Consider the following 25,007-nt stretch of genomic DNA (forward strand, 5'->3'; position numbering starts at 1 on the left):
TTTAATTGAATTCACAAGATAATTTTTATTATATCTACTTACCTACCTATCTTATTACGTATTACACTTTACATCATATTCATATGGATGTGTTCTCTGAATATACATATTTTATAAAACAAATGACTTTATTTCGTGTAACTTGCACGTGAGCTTTGCTTCAAGTTTTATGTTGTATGATTTATTCATGATTCAAACATCACTCAATTTTGTAAGAAAGTTAAATGTAAATATGTATTAGATACATATGTATATCATTTATTATTGCTTAATCAATCTGAATCACAAATACTTACCCAAAAAGTAACTGTTTGTTAGATGGAATTAGGAATTAACTTGCTTGCTTTTTTTTCTTTTTTAGGCCAACTATATGTACTGTGTGCCAGGTAAAATCGTGGACTTTTTGATAAAAAACAAAAGAAGTAAACTTTTGCCCGAATGAAAAAGAGTGCAAATTTTGAGGCTTATTTATTTGATATATTTATATTTTCTAAATGATTTACATTGGCTGCTACCATGGCCTACAACCTGGACCTAAATGCACCGAAGCACTTCTTTCACATGGTCGCTCACTTCTACTCGACGGATGCCATGAAGTCATCAAAATTTCGACTACGACCCTAATGGCAGGGTCGAGATGGGAACAGTCTGCAGAGGAGATGCAAACAGTTGACTTGTCATACTTTAACGAAGTCAACAATATCTGGCCTTTCTTGACCCCGGTTGTTGGCTTTCGTTGCTGTCTAAATCCGTTGCTGATATCGTACGTAAGATGCCTTCCCTAAATATTTCACATATTTCCTCACAACCTAATAACTGGCATTGAGAGCCTTGACATGCAAGTCAATTTTCTCCTTGATTCCGATTTTCTAGCGTCTACCGCTAGTAGGAGACTTCTCTAGTCTCTGAACCGAGATCCTTTAATCTTGTAAACAAGACTCTGGGAGCACCTTAGGATCTCATTGGGTGTGCAGAAAAATCAAACACCCTTCGACTTTTCGCCTCCATGCTGACAACTGCGGATTTTTTCATTATTGTTGATTAAACGGAATGGACCTTTCATTGAATAACGCATCCTAATATTTTAAAATTGTCACCTTCAAGTAATCCATATTGATTTAAAGTCAAGTCAACGATTTAACCTCAAACAATAGATAATTTGGTTAAAAAATATTATTTTAAGCTTTCTTTTTCGAACTATTACTTCCAAATCTAGGGGGGGGGTCAGCATTTTTTTTTTGTTGGGGTGGAGGGAGTGTTTTTTATTAAAGAAGATCATTTAATTTTTATAGACAAAATACTTTTTAGAAAAGTTATTAAGTTCAATATTTTTTCCAAGATACTAAATTTGAACGGATATCCTTTTTAAACAAAATAACTTCTTTTTAAGATTTGACATTGAAATTTTTTTAGACTCGATGATAATTTAACGATTTATTATATTAATTTATTTAATTTTTATAATTTTGTCTTTTTTTTGTAAAGAGAGAGCTAACCCCCGCCCTCCAGCCTGTCCCCAGCAGATGCTCCTTTAGTCACACAGCTATCTTCATTGTATCTCTCAACCTTTCTTCCGAAAGGAGGCAAAGATACCCCAAATTATGTTTATTTTTGTATTTAGGCAATAGCGACATTCTCTTATGCTGTTGGACTTTGAACCGTTCAAAGACCTATTTAGGGATGGATTGAAAACAGGCTAATGTATAATAATTTATTTATTAAATTATATTAGGAAAAGTAAAATGCAAAACAATATAAGAAGATTAGGCTCAACCATGAAAGCAGTGAGAAACGACGGCTTCACTTTTATAATAGCATGAAAATAATAAATAATAATAAAAAAATATGACATTTAGTTACGAATTGGAATATATTTTATTCCAATTATACAAATGTCAGGATAGAATAATCAAACTTTGATCATTCAATTTTAGACATTTTAATCACGTTTTTTTTTCATATTATTCATTCTTATTTATCAGTTGTATCATCTAGATTGTTTCGGTCATAACACTGTATACTTTACAGATTTATCACTGGATATAATGGTACTTGGACTTCATGGATATGGAAGTACCTTCCACCCCTCATTGCACGTCTTTGGTTGGAATATTCTCAATAAAAAAAGTCCTGCCAGTATGTCAAAATAAAAGAAAAAGAACGTGGTAATCCCGACAATTTGAAGAATGTTTGAGAGGAGAGGAGCTTTTTATTAGATCAGCTGCAAGCAGTTGAGAGATGAAATAAATAAATACACACCCACCTCTGTATACAGTAAGCAAATATAGGCTGGAATTATTTCGATGTACTACTCTGAGTCCAGCATGGAAATACATTTATAACTTCCGAGAAAGGCATCATTGTTTCTATTTGTCTTTCATGAACAAACAGACTAGTTATTACTTTATACTTCAATGTTGTCTTCTCATGAATAAAATAATAAGGATAATAGCTTTGGAAAATAAAAATGTCTGTTCAGATTGTCAACTAGAAAAAACTGATCCCTCTTTCTAGGACATATTTGATACAACTCTGACTATTCTTTATAATTTAGTAGGAACATTCACAATTTAATTAGATATAATTCAAGTAGGCTAGTAAGCGTTGTGCTATTTTGGGGGTACGTTCAAAGTTCAACCATTATTTCGGTTCCGCGTTTCAATCATTAGGTAGTGTCATATACACTCTACGACAAATAATCGCGACTTCCATTTTGATAGCGTGAGGGAGGCCTCATTTGAGAACTAGGTTTTCAATATTTTTTAACTCAATAATCCGCTGAATATTTGCGTTCAAATGAGCTACAATTGATTAAAATTGGTTCATTCATTGTCGAGAAATAGGCCAAAAGACAAAATTTAGCCGATTTGATTTGTGCCCAGCACAGCCATAAGATAAGAAACACCGGGGCTTGAACTAGTCGATAAACTCCAGAAACGATCACTACCTCACCTTAGCAGTCAATGAGGGTCCTCCGGTTAACTAGAACAAGTTCCCATATTCAACGATGATGCTGGGTATCGTGGCATCAGATGGGAAGAGGATGCCCCATCTTGTTCCCGAAAGGCCTGAAAATAGAGGCCAAGGAGTACCAGTATGTCCTCATGGAGGTTATTTTTCCTGGGCAATGTTCAACTATCTAACAAATCTCTTTCATAGGACAGAAAAAATCATATTTCTTAATTACTACAATTATTCAGCTTTCTCCGATGAAAATAACTTCTAACGGCATTGCTATTATAAACACTAATTAGTGGAAAACTATACTGCAGCCCTTGTAACACACGAGAGTAGAATGTATTATGTTTTGTGGCCCATTTGCTTACATTCACGACCACATGATGGGCCTCGGTCCTATGATTCAGAATTATTGAACTGGTCAAGTTCATATGTTCAAGTTAAGAGAGATTACTAAAAACTTTTATGTTCGATAAGAGGCTTCAAATGGTACCCCCTCAGCCCTCCTGTCCCACTACCACCTAAGAAGTCTCCCAAGCATTCGTATTTGCTTTAGAAGTACTTTAAATCATATTTAAAAAAGTAAAATAATATATAAACTTTGATTTCTTTAACTTTTTGTAAGTACCATTAGAACTATTTATCGTTAAAAAAATACGTTCCGTTCATTGAACGCCGTTCCATTTTGTTTTCGTTCACAAGTCTGAATTGGAGTATTACCAATTCTGTTCAGAAGAATAGTGAAAAGTAAGAGTATACAAATCCAAAGTGAGCTGACAAAAAGTTGTTGATATATGGGGAGGTTAGAAAAAGTATATGGATATTAAAATGTATCCTTGCCTGAAGAATTTATACAGACTTGGGACTCATTTACTTTTTACCTTTAATTATTGTCTTTTATTGAACATAAATCATACGAAATGAACAATCTACCCTTGATTAAAAATGATTTGTACTAGTTAAATTATTATGAAGTTCTATATTATTTAAATTAAATGACTTTTTTTTAAAGAAAAAGAAAAAGTAAAGAGCTACTTAAAAGGAAGTTAAGTTTTTTATAAGACTTTCTTGAATCCTTACTTTTATATAACAAAATTATATTTTCTAAGGACAATCAAGGTCATATTAATCATTTAATGAGAATTTACAATGATTCATTAGTATATATAATGTATATATGTATAACTATTTTTAAAAGGAAATAGGATTAAGGTTCCCATTTAAATTATGAATGTGGTATGTCTAAGAATGACAAAAATGGTGTTGGCTTTAGTCTAAGTCTTTTTTAAACTCCCCAGGGTCATTTTAAAGATTTAGGATAGTTTCAATATGAGATTGCGATAATTTATTGCTTTTAGATATGCCTCAAACAAATTCTCTTAACAAAACACTCACTCACTTTTCATGGGAAACAAAGGTATAAATTATGATATATTTATGATACAGCGTGGGTCAGGAAATTGCAGAAAGATTTTTTCTTTAAAAAAAGTAAGTTTTTGATGTTTTGGAGAAAAAAGGTTGTAAAGTTGTGAATTTCAGCTTTTAATTGAGATTTTTTTTTAATAAAATGAGACATCAAGAATTGTGTGAAATGTAGGGAAAAATACAATAAGTAGTTAACTTGCTCCGCCCCAGAATACCAGTGCCCTCCATTTGTGAGATTGTTTTTAGTTAATAAACACTTGTTTATGAGGGAAAGAAGAAGATGAAGGATGGGGAAAGTATGGAGAGGAAGCCAGGGAGTGAAGGGCAGAACAAGGTGAGGACAGATAGTTTTTGGAGCAATTGGGGAACACCATCAAGGTCAATGCAAAACTTTCAGGGGAGTTGAGTGTCTTGGAAGCCACAGTGCGCAGAGTGGAGGGATACCTTGGTATGACGTCATTTGTCAGAAGAAAACGTCAGCTACTTAATGAATCGGTCAAAATCAGAAAACTGGATAGAGGAAAATGGGTAATTAATCCCATCAACTTTTGGCCCCCATCATCTGTGCTCCTCTAGATTATAGAATCTTGGACTATTTGTAAAATAGAGCCTGTGCCAACCTTACTCGTCTTTCAATGCTGCTGTTGAGGAACAATGGGCCGCCATGCTGCACAACTATGGTATGAGGGTCGGCATTGTCTTCTTGGGTAGAATTGAAGATATGGATAAGGAAGAAGGCGAATATATTGAGAAATGACAGATGAATATTTAAATAATTAATTACATCTATCACCAGCCTTGGAGACTATTCGCTGAGACACACTGTATCTCAATTCTCATGTTCACAATTTTAATTGTTATCACGCACTAATAGTGAGCAAGAGGGTTTTTAGAACCTGCAGGTCAATGTTTTTGTAACCGATCTGAAAAAAAATTGTTGAACAAGCTAATTTTTGGTAGAATAAATATAATTAAATGAAACTATTGAATGCAAAAACTCTGAATTTTTCATTTGTCTTAAAACCCGATAAATTGCTAGAAAACCGGATCTTGAGAGAATATATATGTTAATTCAAGTTAAAACAAAACAAAAACAGGTTGTTGAACATCACTTCCTTTTTTCAAAAGACAATGAAGCAAGTTTTAAAAATGATACAAATATTACTTTTGTTTCATAGTGGTAGTATAAATTTTCATTTTGAGTTTTGAAAATCATATCAAATAGGTAACGTCAATTTTTTGTTTCTCTTTAAATAACTGATTTGACAGGGTTTGAAGAGATTATTATTTTTTACAAAAAGATAAAAAACTGGATCGGCAATTTACCTTATTCCAAAAAATTGGGGATGATTAGTCGGTTAAATAATCAGTAATTGGCAATTTTGCAAATGTGTTACAAATGTTTTTATTCAGAGTTAATCCAGTTCCGATTATCTGATTTGTTATGGACAAATTTCACCATTCTAAAATTAATTGATAACACTGGATCTGATAAAATTTTTCAAATTTTAAATGCAGAAAATGAATTCAAAAATGGGTTTTTTATATGTTAAACATTAAAACAATTAACTTATTTCCATATATCATCCCATAATTATAATTTTTTTTAAATTTATTAAAATGTTAAGTTGGTTAAATAGTCGTCAAACTACTTTTTGACAATATCTAATTTTACAAACGCAAATTCCTGACTACTCTAACACATGATGACGACTTGTATTTCAAAAAAAGAAAAGAAAAAAAAAGAAAACCTTTAGAATCTCGCCTCTGGAATGAAACCACATCCATCTCGTTCATACTTGTACAGTTGGATTGCAACATAATATAAAAAAGGGAGTTATGATGTAACAACCTGTATTTGGATATAAAAAGAGTAGTGTTCACAAAAGAATATTCAAATTTCTTAAAAAATAAATACATCACAAACAATAAAACTTGTGAATACATTTCAAAGACGACTTCATTTGGCAAATGATTTTAATAATTTATTTCAACATTTGCATATTGTAGTTATTTTATTCAATGTCAAAATGTTAATATGTTTAATTAATCGTAGAACAAATATACATTTATGCATATTAATATTTAAAAAAGAGTTATTAGGAGATAAAGCATTATACAGATCAGACTCTCCCAAAAATTACAACATCATTGCCTCGCGTTCAAAAATGGTTTTTATATTTAAACGAAGCTAAATGAGGCAGTTACCGAAAAAAATATAAAAAAGTCCACAAAATAATTTCAAATGATTGTAAAGTGAAGTTGATCAAGACAGTTGAGACTACCTTAATCAAAGGAAAGTGTTTGACATATCGTGCATGAATATTTGGACATGCAAAAGCTGTGTAAAAAATGGGTTCCCCTCAAGCTAGCAATCTATCAAAGGTACCAACGTGTTCATGATTCGGAGCAATTTTTAGCATACTTAAACCGTCATAAATACAATTTTTGTAGACAATATGTCTGTATGGATTAAAGTGGCTCCATCACACACTTCAGAGTCCAATTGACAGTCAGTCGAATTGTCTGTACGCTATAAACCGAATCCAAAGCGTACAGCGACACAAGAATCAAGTCGCAAGAATATGGGATCGATATTCTGGGATAAACATGGTATATTCTAATATAGTTAACTCGAAACGGGTAAGACTGTCAACAGTGATGAGTATTTATCTCTGTTGGAGCATTTGATGGATGGCATCAGAAAATTGTATGACCGCTACAATCGTTGTATTGCCTTTGTATATAACTTCATTAATTAAATAAATCGAATTTTGCTAAACAAATGTTTTTTACTATGTTAGCCTACGAAATTTCCATCCAACGGATAAAATAAAGTGAATGGAGAGAAAACGTAATTAAAAGCCTTTAAAATGGAATAATTCATGTTTAAATATTATTTTCCATCATTTTTATTACATAATTTTTTCTTCTCAAGTTCGTTTCCAAATATATCTTGGCAATATTACAGTGCAGCTGTTGTTTCTCATTTATTTCATAGCTAAGTTTCGTTTTCTTTTATTATTTTTTTCTATGGAGTTATCCCATGTATTTTTTGTCAGTTGTCGATTTATCTTTTATTAGGTTTTATAATTAGTGTTCTGATCGTAGATCTAATTAACTCGAATTAAATCTTATTAAGCTCTAGACAAAGTATCACTATTATTATATAAAGAAGTATCCAACATTTGGGTTAAGTGACGAAATTGGTGCACATAAGATTTTTTTTTGTCCACTGTAGGTAGAGTTTATTATTTAGAGATATCATTAGGAGTTATGATGTTATCTAATATATATTTTACTTTTTAGAAGAGCTCATTCGATGTATAAAAGATGGACTTAGCTTAGTTAGAGAAGATTTTGATAATATGGAGTTTTTTTAACCCACTATGTTGTTTATTCGAGTTCAAAGATGATGACGTTTAATCTGTGTTATTTTGTCCTATTAATGAAGAAGTACATATTTTATAACTAAACTATGGAGTCCAATTCAAGTCTTTAGTTCAAGTACCTACCTCTAACAATAATATCTTAAGTTATACATTTATTAGTATACTATTAACTACAAAAATAAAAATAAATATTGTATTTCCTCAAGCTAACGTTTTCACTTTGCTACTTGGTTTAAATCTTTAGACGAGACCAGAGAACGATACTATAGGAAGTTGAAATTTAATGATCATTAAAAGTTTACAACAGACGAATTGATAATTTTGTTTCATTATTTAAGGAAAGGAAAGGTTTGATGTATATGTAGGTATAACTATGAATTGAAGGTCTTGTTCTTATAAATTAGCATTAAATAAGTATATACAGTGTACGACAATATACCTTCCTTGATTTAAAAGGTCATTAAGCAAGTTTTATCAATAAAAAAAGTTGATTGGTATTACAAAATGATAGAACACACTGAAAGGGTAGTTTTACACGGCTTGGAAAGTCATATGGGATAAGTGACGTCCCCATTGTCCATATAATGGAGAAACCAAACGTATGGATTTGAATACTTATTTATTATTATTATTACTTTTTTTTTGTTTCTCTTGGAATAACTTTTCATTGAAAATTTTTAGGGGGATTGTTATTTTATAAAAAAGAAGAACCAAAATGTAAAAACCAACATATGTTTTTAAAGTTGCGGATGATTAACACTTGAACGACCGAGGATGTCAAAATGATATCCTTGGCTGCAATATTACATTATTAAACAAGTTGTTTAATAATTGCTTGACTTTTATTTTTTTAATTATTACCCTAGTCTTACAAAATATCAAGTGTATGGAGTTATAAAATACTGCAAAAACACATTACCAACTATAAAGGCCGTCATTTTGACATCAATTAGATAATGTAAATGCATCAGCAGTTGGTACAAGTATCAACAGGTAGCAGAGTCAAAGAGCTAAACTCTCAACTCTTCTTAACTTGTTTTAAAATTTTTGTGGTATCGCCTACCATATTTGTATGAACAATGTACCCAGCGCTTTGCTGTCATTCTGTACTGGAGAAATAGAAAATCAAACATGTCAGGAAAGAAACATCTATCCGAAGCAGAAATATTGAAGATTCTGTATCCTACACCATATTCTGAATCTGAAGGAGAAGATATAGGAATATATTCAGTCATCTTGCAGTTCATCAAAAGAGGATTATGCCCCTGAAGAAATGGCTGTTACTGATAGTCACAAAAGTCCTCCTCCATCAGCTTCATACACTGTATCAGAAAGAAATCTTCCTAACAAAACGAAAGTTAGATTTTTCTACACCTATATTAGAAACTGTTTTGACAGGCAAAGATAGAACAAAATGGGAAGTTAGTTTTTCAACTATTGTAATTGGACGTGCTGCTTCGCATAATGTAATAAAAGATGCTCCTGATCCTATATCTTAGGCCAAGAGGCCTGTTGTACAAGGAGATGCCATTAGGGTTTTTTATTTATTTGTTGACAAATTCATTGCTATGTTTTAAGTAAGCCGGACAAATTTGGAATCAAATTCTGGTTGGTCGTAGATAGCAAAGCAACATCTTTGTTCAATGGATATCCTTATTTAGGAAAAAACTATAGTCGCCCAGACAACCAATCAATGTAAAATCATATTGTCCTCACACTGATCGAACAGTTTGCTAGAAAAGGTCGAAATGTTACCCCAGACAACTTCTTCACTTCTTTGATATTGTCTGAGCGTTTGAAAGCTAAGGAGACAAGCATCGTTGGAACTATGAAGAGGATCAGGAGAGAGATACAAAATGAAGGAAAATCAATGAAAACTCTGCTGTACACCAGCATAATACAAAAAAAAAAAAAAAACAACAACCAAAAACACAGAAGCTTAACAGTTTATCAATGCAAGCCGTCAAAGAATGTTTTGCTGAAACTATATTTTGCTTCGAAAACAAAAAGAACACAACCAAATACATTGAATATTACAATATTATTATGCATTATAATATTGTTCTTGAAAAAATAATTCGCGATAACAGGTTCAAAAGTGTAAACAATGTAAGAACCAGTTTGTAGTACATGTGTGGCATATACGGAGAAGAAAGTTATTTTTAAATCGTGTAAACCTTGATGGTAATGTTCAGTGCTATTATTGCAGAAGTTTATATGAACATTTTATAAGGAATGCAATTTTGTCCATGCGTTTTTCATCAATACATATTGAAAATTTACCCTGAGCAAAACGTACTTTTGTCTATGCTTATTTCATTCTTACATGTGGGAAATTTATATGAATTACAGTACTTCATTAAATTGTACATAAAAGTAACCAATTCATAGAGTGAGGTAACTTTGAAAATGCATTTTGTTATTTGCTCTTCAAATGCTGCAAAGTATCATAAACATAATTAAAATAATAGCTAAGACTATATATATATATTTAAAGAACAAAATGTATAGGGGTGATGTCAAAATGACATCACATGGCCTCATGAGGTGGTGGTATAATAGCATTTTAGCTCTCTAGCATTTTTATTCGTGCAGTTATTTGCGTACAAAGAATATTGGAAATTTCAAATTATAAAATGAATTGACGAAAATTGTTTCTTGTATATTATGAATTAAAGGAATGAGCTGATTTTCCTAAATTGTGCCAATAAAAACTCAGGAGCTAAATTACAATGAGTTTGAATTTCTAAAATATTGAGTCAAACAATTTTTGGCAATATTTATTTTTGACGGCAAACGCACGTTCCTCACTACTCCAAGGTTTGATTGATTGTATTTTTCAAGAAAACTTTAGAATCTCACCTGTATGTAAACATTAACTCCTTTTTTAAATAAGGAAGTGGTTATTATTAGTCTTAAGGGTATTGAGGATACTGCTCAATATCAAGTATCTTACTCTATTTTCTTTATAAATACCTTTATTAGATTGTCCAGTTATTGCTACCTCTCCCACCCCCAGGTACAAATACTTTTTGTCTTTGGGACAATCAAAAACTGACTTTAGTAAAATTTGAAGTTCCTCTAAGTTTTTTCTTTTTGGTGTAGTACAGACAATTTTAGTAAAAAATGTCTAAGTTAGGCATTTTTGGATCTCTTGTACCGTCTCCAAATTAAGACTATGAGTAAACAGTTTTACTTTACATATTTTTGAGTATTTGGTTTATTTGTAAAAATAATGTACACTTTAAGGGGTCTAAAATGTGCTCAATGATGTGTCATTAACCTGTTTTATCAAAGATAATTTTCTTCATTTCTCAAATTTAATCTAATATTAATCAACTATTCCATTAATTAGGCTTACATTTTGCTGTGTTATTTACCATGAAACTTTTCTGAAGCAGTCAATGGGATAGTTTAATTCATATTATATGATTCTAGAAAATGGTACCCAGCTTTGCTTGGAAGAGTGTTAGGGTATTCTTACAGGCTTTTTAATATAGAGCCTCTATATTACATGAAATATACTAACAAAGGGTTACCCGGTGTTGCTCGGCCAAGGAGCAAGCGGAACATCACATTTCTTAAATATTTTAATTTTTTTAGAAAAAAATTATATATTCAGAATTATTCTATTATACTAATAATTATAAAATGAATGTTTCGTTGTTGTCGAGAAAGCTCCTGATGATACTAATTATCTAATAATTCCAACGATGAAGCGGGAAATTGACAATATTTAATACAACATATATTAATCTGGTTAAGAAAGGTAATCTCAAAGTCTCATCATAGCATCCTCCCCTGCCCTAGATACTCTTACTGTGTTATCAGCTCAAACTTTTTTGCACTAATATTGCAAAAAAAAATAATAGCTTTTATTGGTATTGTAAAAAAAAATCTACCAATATTTTTGCATACTTGCACTAAGAAAAAAGTGATGGATACTATTGTGCTTGAAAAAATAATTCGCGATAACTGGTTTATTTTTGCAAATATTGCAAAAAATATTTAATAAAATGTTATGGAAATTGAAAATACTATAGTACATTTTAAAGTCTTAAATTTTTGTACAAAATGCAGTTTTGTGACATTCCTTCTTAATTTAATTAAAAATTGTCGTTTCATGAAAAAATGAGGAAATTGAAAGAGTAGAAAAAAAATTGAGAAAGTAATTTTTTATTTAAATATTAATTTTTATTTGTTAAATTTATTCAGAAACAAATCTCCAGATAAATTTCTACAACTTTATTTAAATTACAAATCCAATATTTCTATTATTTCAAATGAATAATGTAACCGTTCGAGAGAATGATGAAATTGACATAGTCTCTACAATATAATTTTGTTTATAGTTTTCTTTCATTTGAAGGACATTTTAGAGATATAAAGGCTATTTGAATTTTGTACAAAGTAGAGCCCCAAAACTTGGATAAGCATTTAATTACGAGGTTTTATTACGTAACAACGACAGTCAAGTTTTGTTTTTATCCAATGTCTCTAAGTATAAATATGTCGGAGTCACAACAGAAAGTCAAAGTATGAGCAATCTCTTCTACACAAGTGTCTCTCCCAAGAAGGCTGTAGGGACCGTTAACATCTCCATCCGGACTCCCTACAACATAAGTCTATTAAGGATGGGTATGGTGTTTCTCCTCCCATAGATTCAAGAAGATGCAAAACTTCTAAAGCAACAATATGGAGGACTTTTTGCCTGCCTCCATGAGGCCCTCCTCCAGCCCTGATATCAACCACCTAGACTTTGAAGTTTGGGGTGTCTTGTCAAAAAATATATCCTGCACGTCTCATCCAAATTTGGATTCATTCCGAGCTGTGATCATGATTGCGTGTCAAAGCTTTCATCGTCAAGAGCAGCCAATCTATTCGTCAGTGTGTGAAGGCTGTTATGGCAGCTGAAGGAAGACATATTGAATAAAAAATATAGTGTTTAAACATATCACAAGTTGGTTTGGAGTTTTTTTTTTTACATAAATTCTATAAAAATCACGCTTTTCGTTATTTAGTCATGTTAACTCTGATTATAAAAATTTAAATTCTCAAAATTGATTATAATTATAGGAGGAAAACATAAGTTTTAAGTCATGGGATGAACCTGTGGACAAACCCTTTCTTTTATTATCATTCAAATCAAAAGTTTAAAAATAACTAGGTCCTCATTAAAATTATAACAACTTCAAAGAAAAAGAAGAAAATATATAGTTTGAGCAGGCTACTTTGGATTTTCCTATTCTCATAAAACGGACTTGCTTAATGTATGTATATATATATATATGTTTACCCTGACTTTAATTGTATACTTTTCGACTTTTTTGTTTGCTAGAACTACAACAATATATAAATGCTAGATCATTGTTTGTCAACAAGGTTTGACGTCTATGTACGTACATCATTTACACTCTTTTAATAAAAGCATTCAGAGTCAAACACAATGATCCCCTATGAATATATCATATGTACATACATGTCGTTAACAACTTCCATTAAAGTATAAATTTTATTTATTTTTCTTCCTCAAAATACACAACACTATAAAACATCTGCAACTGGCATTATATTAGTTCTAGTTATAATAATTATTCAAGCTACACCTTTGAAAAAGCTTTTATATAATTTATCCTTTCATCTATCAATGGGTTCTCCTAATTATACAAAAAATAGAATGGGTTAATTTAAAAATGAGTTACATCTGTCAAGTGCATTTAACCTCCCCCTCCATTAACAAATACATTTAAAAACCAGTGAAATATTTTAGAATTGACTATTTTTATTTCGACCAGAGAAAAAAATAGGCAAAGCCTTTACAGTCGACTTGCAAGAGTCGTTTGAAAAGTTTGTGCAAAGTCCGAGAGATGACATTCCTGGTGCAGATCTAGATTGTGTTTAGTAAATAGCATCTCTTTGAAGGACACACACCAACTTTCAGCTAGATCTGTCAATTTCTTTCTGTTTGGTATTGATTTAAATCGATGAAGTAGATTGATTTTCAAGAAATGGACAAAAAATAATGTCGTATTTTCATTCAACATTACTTTATGAAAGGAAAAACGCCGCAGGAGAATAAAAAGAAGCTTGATAAACATTATGGGGCCTCTGCTCCTTTGATTAGAGCAGTTTATAAGCGGGCACAAAATTTTCAAAGAGGCCATATGGGCACAAGTGTCGTTGAACCTTCTGGACGCCTTGTTGATGTTATTACTCCAGATATCATTGATAAAATCCATTTTAATGGGATAAATAACAGAAGAGTGAAGGTGTGTGAGATTATGTGTGCTGTGGGTATCTCAATTTGGAATCCAATTTCCATTCATTTAGCGACCATAACTGCAAAGTTGTGAGCTGGTGCATTGTCGTGATGGAAAAACCCTTTTGCGTGGAGCAATCGGGATTTTATCTCAGTTATTTTCATTGTCAGGTTTCATTAAGCAACCAAACGACAGCTGAAACAAAACTAAACAAGTTGTGCTGTTATTCCGGAATTTTTCTTGCAGCTTGATTTTCAAACGGTCCAATAACGATGAATAATATGTAAATGTAATAGTTTTACCCTTTTTCAGATAGTTGATGAGGATTATTTCTTGAAAATCCAAAAGAGAATCACAATAATCTCTCCGGCCGATTCCTCGATTCAAATAAATACCAAACAGAAAGAAATTTACCGATCTGGCTGAAAGTTGGTGTGTATTCTTCGAAAAGATGCTATTAACTAAACATAAACTCGATCGTGCCATCTCTTGGACTTTGCACGAACTTTTCAAACGACCCTCATATTGCTAGTATTGAGAATATATTAAAATTATTATGTAATATATGTAAGGTAAGGCTATGAAGGTTTTAAAAATAACGTAAAAGTGAAAAAAATCTAAAATATAATTTAAATATATAATTATAAATATGTCACAAAAAAAAACAAAAAAAAACTAAAAATTCCTTGAGGTCAGCCTCACTTACCTGACGAAGGCATAGAAGTATAGAACTCTTGAGACTCGCCGATTTATAATGCAAATTATGCTTCAATATATATACATATATATATTTGTGATCAAAGAGTCTAATTTTGTGTAAGAGGTAGCCTTAGTTAAGTATCCTGGATGGGGGACATAAGGTTATCTTTTTGTTCAAAGTTATGCGGAGCGTAATAATATCCTTACTGGCACGTCTATCATACAGAGAGATGAGGCGAAGTCTTTTAGTTCTGCACGGATGGTTGTCGTTATTCCCCAATGAATGAAAACTCGACGCACGCCTAACTTCTACCTTTTATAGGGACTTAATCAAATAGTTTCTTGAAGCACTCGGGAGTACAAAAAGTTTGTAAACTGTCACCATGAACAAAGGCCTACGTGTTCAGAAATTTATTCTATGATTGCCAAGTTTTGATTGCATTTCTTAAAATATAGTTTATATTCATATTAAACTTCAGATCTCGAGAGATGTAAATTTGTAAGTCTAAGTAATCATCCGTGAACGAAAAGTTCACCTTCTCTCTTTTCAACATCGGAAATTTCACTTCAGTTTTTTCACCCAAGGCAGGTTCATCATGAGGAAATTTCATCCCAAGACAAGTTCATCACGAGAAAAAATAATCCCCAAGGATATACATATTTTGAATATTCTTAATGAAAAAAATCAACTATGATTAGAATATTATTCTACTTTTTCATACGAAGATTTAATAAATCAATAATATATGTACTCATTATCCTAGTAAGTCAGTTTCTAATTCAAATAATAACTTATGCTTAACGATAAAATTTACGTAAGTCTGAACCACCGATTGCAAAAAATTGCCCACATAGCTTTAGCATATCTTTATTTCCCTAAATTGAACGTAGATATATTACTAATTTCATTATCACTCCTTTTGACGATTGTTTAAATAGAATTGGAGCTTGTACATTGGGGATTTATTTTTTATTTTGTTGAAATATCGAAGTCACCAGTTCAAAATACGTTACTTTTGATAAAAAAATACAATTGACATTTTTTTTTAAAGGTGGCTCAACGGCCTCAAAGTTTTGAAAATTTCTATATTTTTTTTTAAAGTGACGTCTTGCTCAATAATAGTGTAAACGGTTCACGATACAACGTATTATGTTTTATAGTTCTTTAAAGTTAACTTAATTTACTATAAGAAGCATGTATGTTGATTTGGGAAAAAATATTTATAATGTGAATTACAATGCAAAATAGTTGAAAAGAAAACAAAATCATCGCATATAATATGAAAATGCAATGTTTTTGAGTTTCCAGCATTTTCCTCCTGCAAAACATGATTCTTTGTTTTGGTTGTATCAGTTTTTAATTTAGAGTGTAAAATTATCTCCAATTATGGGTTCTTCATAAATATTTTCAATTTCAATAGCCCTCTATGAAGTATTATTACTCATATGGACATCTGGATTACTTTTGCTTACAATTTAAATCCATTCGGTATATAACTATTCAAGTATTACAATTAATAATTATAATAGTTAAATAATATTTAGTAAAATATAATACTATGAAATAATTTGTAGTTTCCTTACAAGTTAATTACCAAGGATGCTAATTTGAACAAAGATAGATAACCGGAATATTTTTTAATACAGGAAAACATAAGTTTTAGGCCTTTTCCTGTATTATCATCTTCAATTCAAGTAGAATATCTAGTAATGATCAAATATTACTATTAAAAGAATATCAAGCTTTTTGGAAAAGGCATCCCAGAGAGATAACTATTCTACCGAGGTTCTACTCCTTAAAAGATTCCAAAAAATGTGTCCATCGATAGAAACAACTAATTATGAGCCTGGAATTGTAATGAGTGAAATAAAATGTCATAATGAAGATATACAATAATGAATTATCAATTTGTCTACGAAAATATTCAAAAGATTCTTACGAGAGATGGATATAAAGATTTTTGGATAATATTTGAAGGTGTTGCTACAAAACGCGGAATAAAATTGATCTCACCCGGTCTAAAGTGTTGGATATATTTTTTTTTGTCACTTAAGTTTGCAGTTTAAATTAATTTCTGAAGAGGAACGATGATTATATTTGTATCTTTATCGTGCGAATATATTTGCCTCTGATGTGTCATTTAATTATTTGAATTTGATGAAATAGTCTAATTTCAAAAAGGGCATCACAATTTCAAGCATTTATAGTATTTATCTAAATAGCTTGTTGGTTTAACTCTATTTAGCAGTCGAGTCAGATAATTTTATTTAAAATGAAAAATAAGGAAAAATAATTCCAAAATTTAAAAGAAAAATTTACTGGAAAAATTACAAGAATTTCCTACAAACAAGACAAAAAATAGCATTCAGAAGCGGAAACTCCCCAAAGAGTTTTTAAAGTCGATCCATAATTGTACTAGTAACTTTGACAACAAAAAATCTTGAAATAGTTAATACTTTTAACGTTATAAATGCCCCAGAAGAACGAGGAATTGTACTCATTTAAAAATACATTAGCTTGTTAATAACTTACGAATCCTAGCTTCATTTCAGATTTACTAGTCGATGAAGAGCATAAAAAAACAAAAATATTACCAAAGGTACCTTATTATTTCAGACATACTAAGAAGAAAAAAATTACCATTTTAAATATGTAAATTGTATAATAACGATTCACAGAGTACAAATGAAAATTTTTATGATATAAATTATCTTCAGTTAAAACTAAAAAAAGAATATGTACATATTGCAGTAAACAAAAGAAACAGTTATCGATGATAATTAAGTATAAAATCTTTTTTATAAATAAATTCAATTTTTAAAGCGGTTGAGCTACCTCTAAACATGGCTCAATTTGACATACAATTTACCCATTTTATTTTTTAAATAAAAAAGAACCAATTGTCACTCTATGACTTTAACAATTGAACAAAATGAAAATACTACATACAAAATCTTCATATTTTGAAGTGAAAAAAAGTTAAAATATAAGAACATTGCGCACAACATGTTTTATTTACAGGGTGTCCACGATAAATTGGAACTACTTTAAACTTCATCCAGATCCATAATGTGGATATTCGGGGTTAAATCCTACTAATATAAAAGGTTGCATGAACAATACACTATAACTTCCACAACAATTTTTTTGACAACAAACAATAGTCATCATGGAACAAGCAAGGAGAGACGCCATCCTCGAATTGGCTCGCTCGGTACACAAGCCCTCTGCTATCTACAAGCTTCTTAACTACCCCAAGACCACGGTGCACCGGGTCTTCAATGTCTGGGAGGTTGAGGGGAAGGCCTGCCGCAAGGCCCACAACATGAGAAGTGACCGAATCCGCACTCCCCACTTCCTTGAAGGCCTCTGGAAGTCCATCAAGGCTTCGCCGGGGACTTCCTTGTCCAGGTTGGCCAAGAACCGTGGAGTGAGCAAGCAGCTGGTCTCCAAGGCTGTGAATGAGGACCTCAGGTACAGGTCATACCGAATGGCCAAACAACACATCCTCGCGGCATCCATGAAGGCCACTAGGCTCACCAACGGTAAGCGTCTCCTCAATGACCTGAAGAGCCATGGAGGGATAATCATCTTCTTCTCTGTGATTACCCTGGGTGTCATCTGCAGCACTGGCGAGGTGATGCCTCCTTTCTTCTTCAATCCCAAGGAAAGGGTTAACGCGATAAGGTACTGCAAAGTCATGGAGGAGTTCACCATCCCCTGGATGAAGGATACGACCGCTGGGAGGGAGTTCATATTTTAACAAGACTCAGCGCCCACACACATCGCCATGAGAACCACTAAGCTCTTCAACTCCCACGACATCCCTTTCTAGGATTGCAGCACCTGACCCTCCAACTCACCCGACCTCAATCCGTGTGACTACTGGTAGGGGAAGTTGGAGAGGGAGGTGTGCAAGGTCACCCACAAGAGCATCGTGTCCCTGAAGGGCTCCATTACGAGGGAGTGGAATGCTGTCGATTCCGCAGAAGTCATCAGGGCATGCAAATCCTTTAGGGGCAGGATGGAGAAGATGGTGGCTGCTGAGGGAGGACATCTCGAATAAATTTATTGTTTAATATCATGTCTAACTTTTTCATATTAACAATTACACTCCAAATTCCATTTTTATCAAGCAGGCTGAATTTTAAGATAGTTCCAATTGATCGTGGACACCCTGTATATAGTGTGCAACAGGGGAGTTTTCCTCGATCAAGATGCAAAACTAAAACCTTAATAACTTTTTAATAGAAATGAAAAATTTGACAGAAAAAACTTTTAGCAATCAATCTTGGCAAGAACTTTTCGATATGATTGCCTCCAACTTCAATCACAGTCTCCACACGAGGTTGGAACTTGATGCAGGTTACAACAATATAATCAGAGGGAATGTTGGCCCATTGCTTCTTGATACTGGCCTTGCTTTCTAAGAAGCTCCACACACTGAAGTTGAGGGGATTGACATCAGGACTGGAAGAGGGCCAGAACGTCTTGTCCCAGAAGTAAGTAAAGTGCTCCTTGGTGAAGTTCTGAGTCTTGAAGGCTGTATGACTGGAGGCACCGTCTTGGGTCCAGACCGAGGGGGGGCATAGTCTTTCTCAGGAGTTAGCCTTCAGCAAGGGCAAATTTTCTACCTCACGACCTTATAGGAAGGCTCATCCTCGATTTTCTCATTGGGCTTGAAGAAGAAGGGATTCATTTTCTTCCATCAGAGGCCGTGACACCCAAGCAGATAGTTTGGGGCGGATGTTTTTTGACCTTATGTACTCTAGACTTTGTACGTTGATACTGTTATAAACTTGTCATTTCTGCGGTTCAAAAACGGGTCGACTGTAAAGTTCTTCTTGTCTGAAAAGATCTTTACAGTCGAAGTATAACTTTTCAAGTAATTAAGGACGTTTTTTTGCATCTCTCAGGACTTAAACCATTTCCTCCCCTTCGTGCCTTCCTTTTGAATCCTTTTCCATTATCTTTGGTCACCCTGATGTTCCGAACTGTCCTCACGGTCACGCCGACATTGTCTGAAATTATTTTTGAATCAATATCTGCGTCAAGAAGATCCGAAACCCTTTGCCTTTTGGATTCCTGCTCACTCATTTTTGGTCTGATTTTGATCAAATCAAAACATTGGGAAAGAACAACAATACATATATCGAAACATTGCTTCAGATGTCACCTGGAACCATAATAAGCGCAAAATTTTCCTTTCACACTATGTATGTATTAGCTTTTTCTTCAATTATTTTGCCTTGTTATTCACATAATAAATATTTTTTTCTCAACACAACATACATATTTCTTAGAGTCAAAAATCTTAATCATGAATCGTTTTCCCAATAATTGAGAAACAAGTCAATCATTTTTCCTCTTTTTAAAGATCAATTTTCAAATCTTTGAGGCCGTTCAGCTACCTCCAAACACTGTTCAATTTTATTCAAACTTTACCAATTGTATTTTTTTTATCAAATCAAAAGGAACGGAGTTTGACCCGTCGACTTGGACATTTCAACAAAATAAAAATGAGAAACACCCTATTGTATATACATACAAATTATACACGACGTAGATGTATGTACAACGTACTGGAGATAAATTATTCTCTTGAACTTAATGTGCGTAGGTTCGCGCCCCAGGCGTTCCTAGAGAAGGAAATATACATTATATATATGTACTTCAAAGAAGATTCCTAGGTCAGATGGAGTTACTATAATACAATAAACTTTACTTATAATTAATCAGTGCAACTCCATCTGACCAATTAAAGGAACATTAAAAAAGTTATAAAATATAATCTTTTTACTATCTTTAATAATTATATTACATAGAATTATGTTTTTGACTCAGGATGAACTTATCTGGGGATACATTTTCCTCGGGATGTATTTGCTTTCGGATGAACTTGCTTCGGGATAAACTTGTCTTGAGGTTAAAAGAGGTAGGTGCAATTTCCAGATGTGAAAAGAACGCGGTGATCTTCCCTATAACCCTAATCATCTACCAGCTTAAGACTTGGGTGGGCTAACTGAAAATAAAAAGCAAAATCGAATTACAACTCAAAGTAATTTAAGAAATGATAAAAAACAACAACCCACGAATGTATTTTGTGATAACTCAAGAAATCAGTCATTGAGGCCTTTGATTCCTTCTTATTGCAAAACAAATTTCAATCCATGTACTAATGGACTATGTATTTATGAAATAGTGCAGAAAAAAACCAAAATAAGAGAGAGACAAGTGACAGTTAATTTGGCTTTTGAAAAATATATGCACATATATATTATCTCATTAAATCAAATTATTATGGCTTAGTATGGCATTCAACTGCTTTAAATTAGTTTGAAGAGATTTGAGGAATACATACACAACTAGAACTTAAGTATGTCGTATTTAAATGAAGATGTTAAAATGACTATTAAATGACGGACCATCAAGGGGGGAAACTTTCCCTCTTCTTGTCTCATTATTGGTACAATGATATGTGTATTTTAAAAATATATAAAACTGTAACCATAAAGTACTATTACTCCCTATATTATTGGCAAGAACGAAGATGAATGTACATGATAAATTGTTATGAAATGTTGACGGATGTATTGTAGGGATACAACGACAAAAACACCCTGATACCGGGTGTAGGTAAATACGTATACAAGGATATCCTCACTCACAGTCCCTAAAAGGTTTGTAAAGAATATTGGATCCAACAGAGAGCTCATGTCGTGATAATCTCCCTAGTCGACATCAATGCGCAAGTGAGAAGCAGTTCCGTAGGAACCATAGGGGCCGTTGCCCCACCTCCCTTTCACAGATTTCTTATAGTTATCACAATAAAATTTGTTCTCTTGTATAAAAAATTTTAAAAGCCATAACTTTCTGGAAAAAAATACCCTTTAAAAAAAAGAAAGCGATTTATTCTTTGAAATTTAGTATTTTCTCAAAAATTTTAAATCTAGAAGTTTTCTCTTTCCTCGAAAAAAAGTGAAAATAGAATCGAATTAATTTAAATCTTAAATTATATGTGAGAGGATATATGTTTGCTATAACATATGGGTGAAAGTTTCCAGGGCAAAAAAATCCTGTTGATAAACATCCTGGAATCAGGATTTGTAAATATTACAGGTTTTACATGTAGATACATAGTTCTCAAGACAAATTTCTGATGATCTTGATCTGTTCTGGGTCTCCACCCTTTCAAGTCTGAATCGTGTTTTCACGATCAAATGTCTTAATTTTCCTTTAAATATATTCGTCTTGTTTTGATTTCAACCTCATATAATGTGGTCTCAATCCTTAAAAATTATACATTTGCTATTTGTATAGTACTTAAAAAAGGATTAAGTCTCTTATTTATATGAGTAGCTTTTTAAGTTAAATATGTTTTATTAATGCGAATATCTTTTCTAAAAATTGATGTGAAAAGTTTCATGAATATCTGGCTAATGTGGATTAAACTCTAAAAAATAATAAAGAATTTAACAAGGTTTTACAATATTTACTACCAATAATAGTATGAATATTAAACTATTTCAAAAATGAAGAGAGAAATAGTCGTATTTGTTTTCATTCTGTGAAACTCATGCTAAAAAGGTTTTATAAAATTCAGCATACTATGAGTTTGCATAGTATATTCACAAGAAGGAAGACTTTGGGTACTCCAAGTGCGTAGTTTATAATACCCACAATCGTTGGAAAGGATTGTAAGGATGTTTGGAAAATCTGCAAGCCAATATATAAGGGGACTTAAAACGATCCATCAAGTCAAATGTTGGAATCTTATCAGTACCCTGGCAAAAAAACAAAAACAAAATTAGAACTATTCATCTGCCCCAAAGCTCAATGATGTCTTCTCAACATAACATCTTTCTAAAAATTATAAAAGTTACCAGGGTCATATAAGGATAATTTTCTTAAGAGATGAAATGGGCTAGACAGTGAAAATATGTTCAAAATGATTGCAGTGTAGCTGAGGTTGGAGCTCCTGCCTCTTACATTTTCAAAACAAAGTTTCTAGCCTACATCATGGCCCTGGGTTTTCTTGGGAGCAATAGCAGGGACATTGGTCTGACATGTTTTATGCGAATGTGGTAAATGACTAAAAGTTTTTTGGACCTCTGATAGAGTGAGTATTACTTGAAGAAGGTGATCAAATTAAATAAAAGTATAATTTTTGATGTATTTATGTTTTTGATTTAGATTTTTTTTGCACTATTTTTTCTTCATGTTGTTATAAATACGTGTTTAAAATTGTTCAAATTTGAGTAATAACTCTGTACATATATATCAGACGACAGATGTAGCCCGGATTTCTTAAGTATATAAACTACTTGTTAAAATTTGTGTTAATTAATTTCTGACATTTATAATAGAATTTTTCGCTGGCGAACAATGGTTACATCATGCCCCTATGTTTCATCGTGGCTAAAGTTAAGATCAACACAGCTAGGTACTGACCATTAATATATCTTATTACAGCTAGATACAGACTATTAATATATCTTATTAGTTATAAATCTTCTCAAGCAAAAAAAATAATCTTCTTAGATCTCAATAACCGTATGTTTTGAAAGTAATATGTTCCATATGAATATCAGTTTGCACATATATATTAAGGTGGGTCGTACTTTTCATTGTTTCGAAAATCAAAAACTGGAAGTGTCTTTTTACGGTAATTTTTCGCATAAATTTCAAAAAAGTAATTTTCAAAAAAATAGAATAACTCTAAACTACATTAATTTCATTTTCAAAATGAGAGAAAACGCGTTTTTTTTCTATATTTTCCATTGCTGGCTTTTTTAATATAATTTATAGATATTCATATTAAGGTAATATATATGTATTGTCGTTGCTGTGAAGAATTCAAGTATGAAGAAATTGTAATCATTCTAACATAGTCATTTCTGCACTTTAAAATAGACAAATATGTAGTAGATTCAATACTGTTATGTTTGGAGAATAATTAGGAATATATTATTTTATTTATTAACCTTATAACGCATATTTGTTGATGCTATATTTCATTAGTTTGTTTATTTTAATTCTAATTAAATATCAAGAGAAAATAAATAGAACAATCCAGAATATTTTTTTAACAAAATTATAAAAATATTTAAATTACATTGGAATCAATTAAAGAGTTTCAACTTTATCTTTCAGTATATCTTTCTTATAATTTATATAATCTTAGAAGGTTAGAAGGTTTGCTCGGAGTCATCCTTTGAGATCTCTCTCCTACTGGCTTCCTGATGCCTATTTGCTCCATCTTTCTTTTCTTGTGAGAAATACTGTGAAGAAGCAGCTGTGACCATTTTAAAAACCCTCCCACAATTTTATTCGTGGCATGGCCATTTCAACACTTATTTGGTGTTTGGATAGAGTTCTTCAACTTGGAAGTTGTGTAGGAGCAGTTAAGAAATGGCTCTGACACTCTTTCTGACCAGTTGATCAGGTCAATTATGCTAAAAGCCCTACTGTTGGTAGCAGGCGTTTTGCTGACATATAGGATACACGGTTGTCCGTTTGGTCCACTCTCTCCCCTGATAGCCAGGATTCGTTCTACATCTATGATTATCTCCGTCTGGTTATCAGAGCAAACTAGTGTGCCATGAATCATTTAACTCTGAGCATACTAAGGAGATTTTTTCACTTTTGGAATTACGAGTTCACGAGTGGGCTTATAGAGATTCAGGGAATGCTCGAATTGATATCAAAGCCTGTAACCGAGTCTAGCAGCTTTCTTATTGGTCCAGATAATCTATCATCTTAGAGAGTTGGACCATCAAGCTCACGAATTAGACGGCGTAATGGAAATTCCTTAGTATTTAGACTACAAGCCAACGAGACCCGTTTTCTCCCAAACTTCATTTCAATTTTTTGCACAACTCAAGTATTTATACCAGTGATCCCTTTGGTTGAGTCCCCTCCGCTAGCCATGACTGTTTTATCAAAATCCCTCTCCTTTAAACATTTAAATATAAACTTGTGTAGCGTGTGATTCTTCCTTGTTTGGTTTCTCTGATATACATAAAGTGGAACAAGTAATTACTCCCAGGCTCAATAAAAACCCTATAGTGCTCTTGCTTGATCCAACCCATAAATGACTGTTCACTGCCCATTGCTTCCATTACCACATTAGTCAAGTCGATTTTTCCCTCAGGGAGAATAGAGGAGATTGGCTCCTCCTCTCTACACCTCTTCTCTAACTCGTATATCATCTCTTTCATCAACTTCTCCTGCAATCTTCTAATTTTATTTTTGTCGATGATTTATCTCAAC

This window comes from Lepeophtheirus salmonis, chromosome 13, assembly GCF_016086655.4.
Source record: "Lepeophtheirus salmonis chromosome 13, UVic_Lsal_1.4, whole genome shotgun sequence".
Classification (NCBI taxonomy): domain Eukaryota; kingdom Metazoa; phylum Arthropoda; class Copepoda; order Siphonostomatoida; family Caligidae; genus Lepeophtheirus; species Lepeophtheirus salmonis.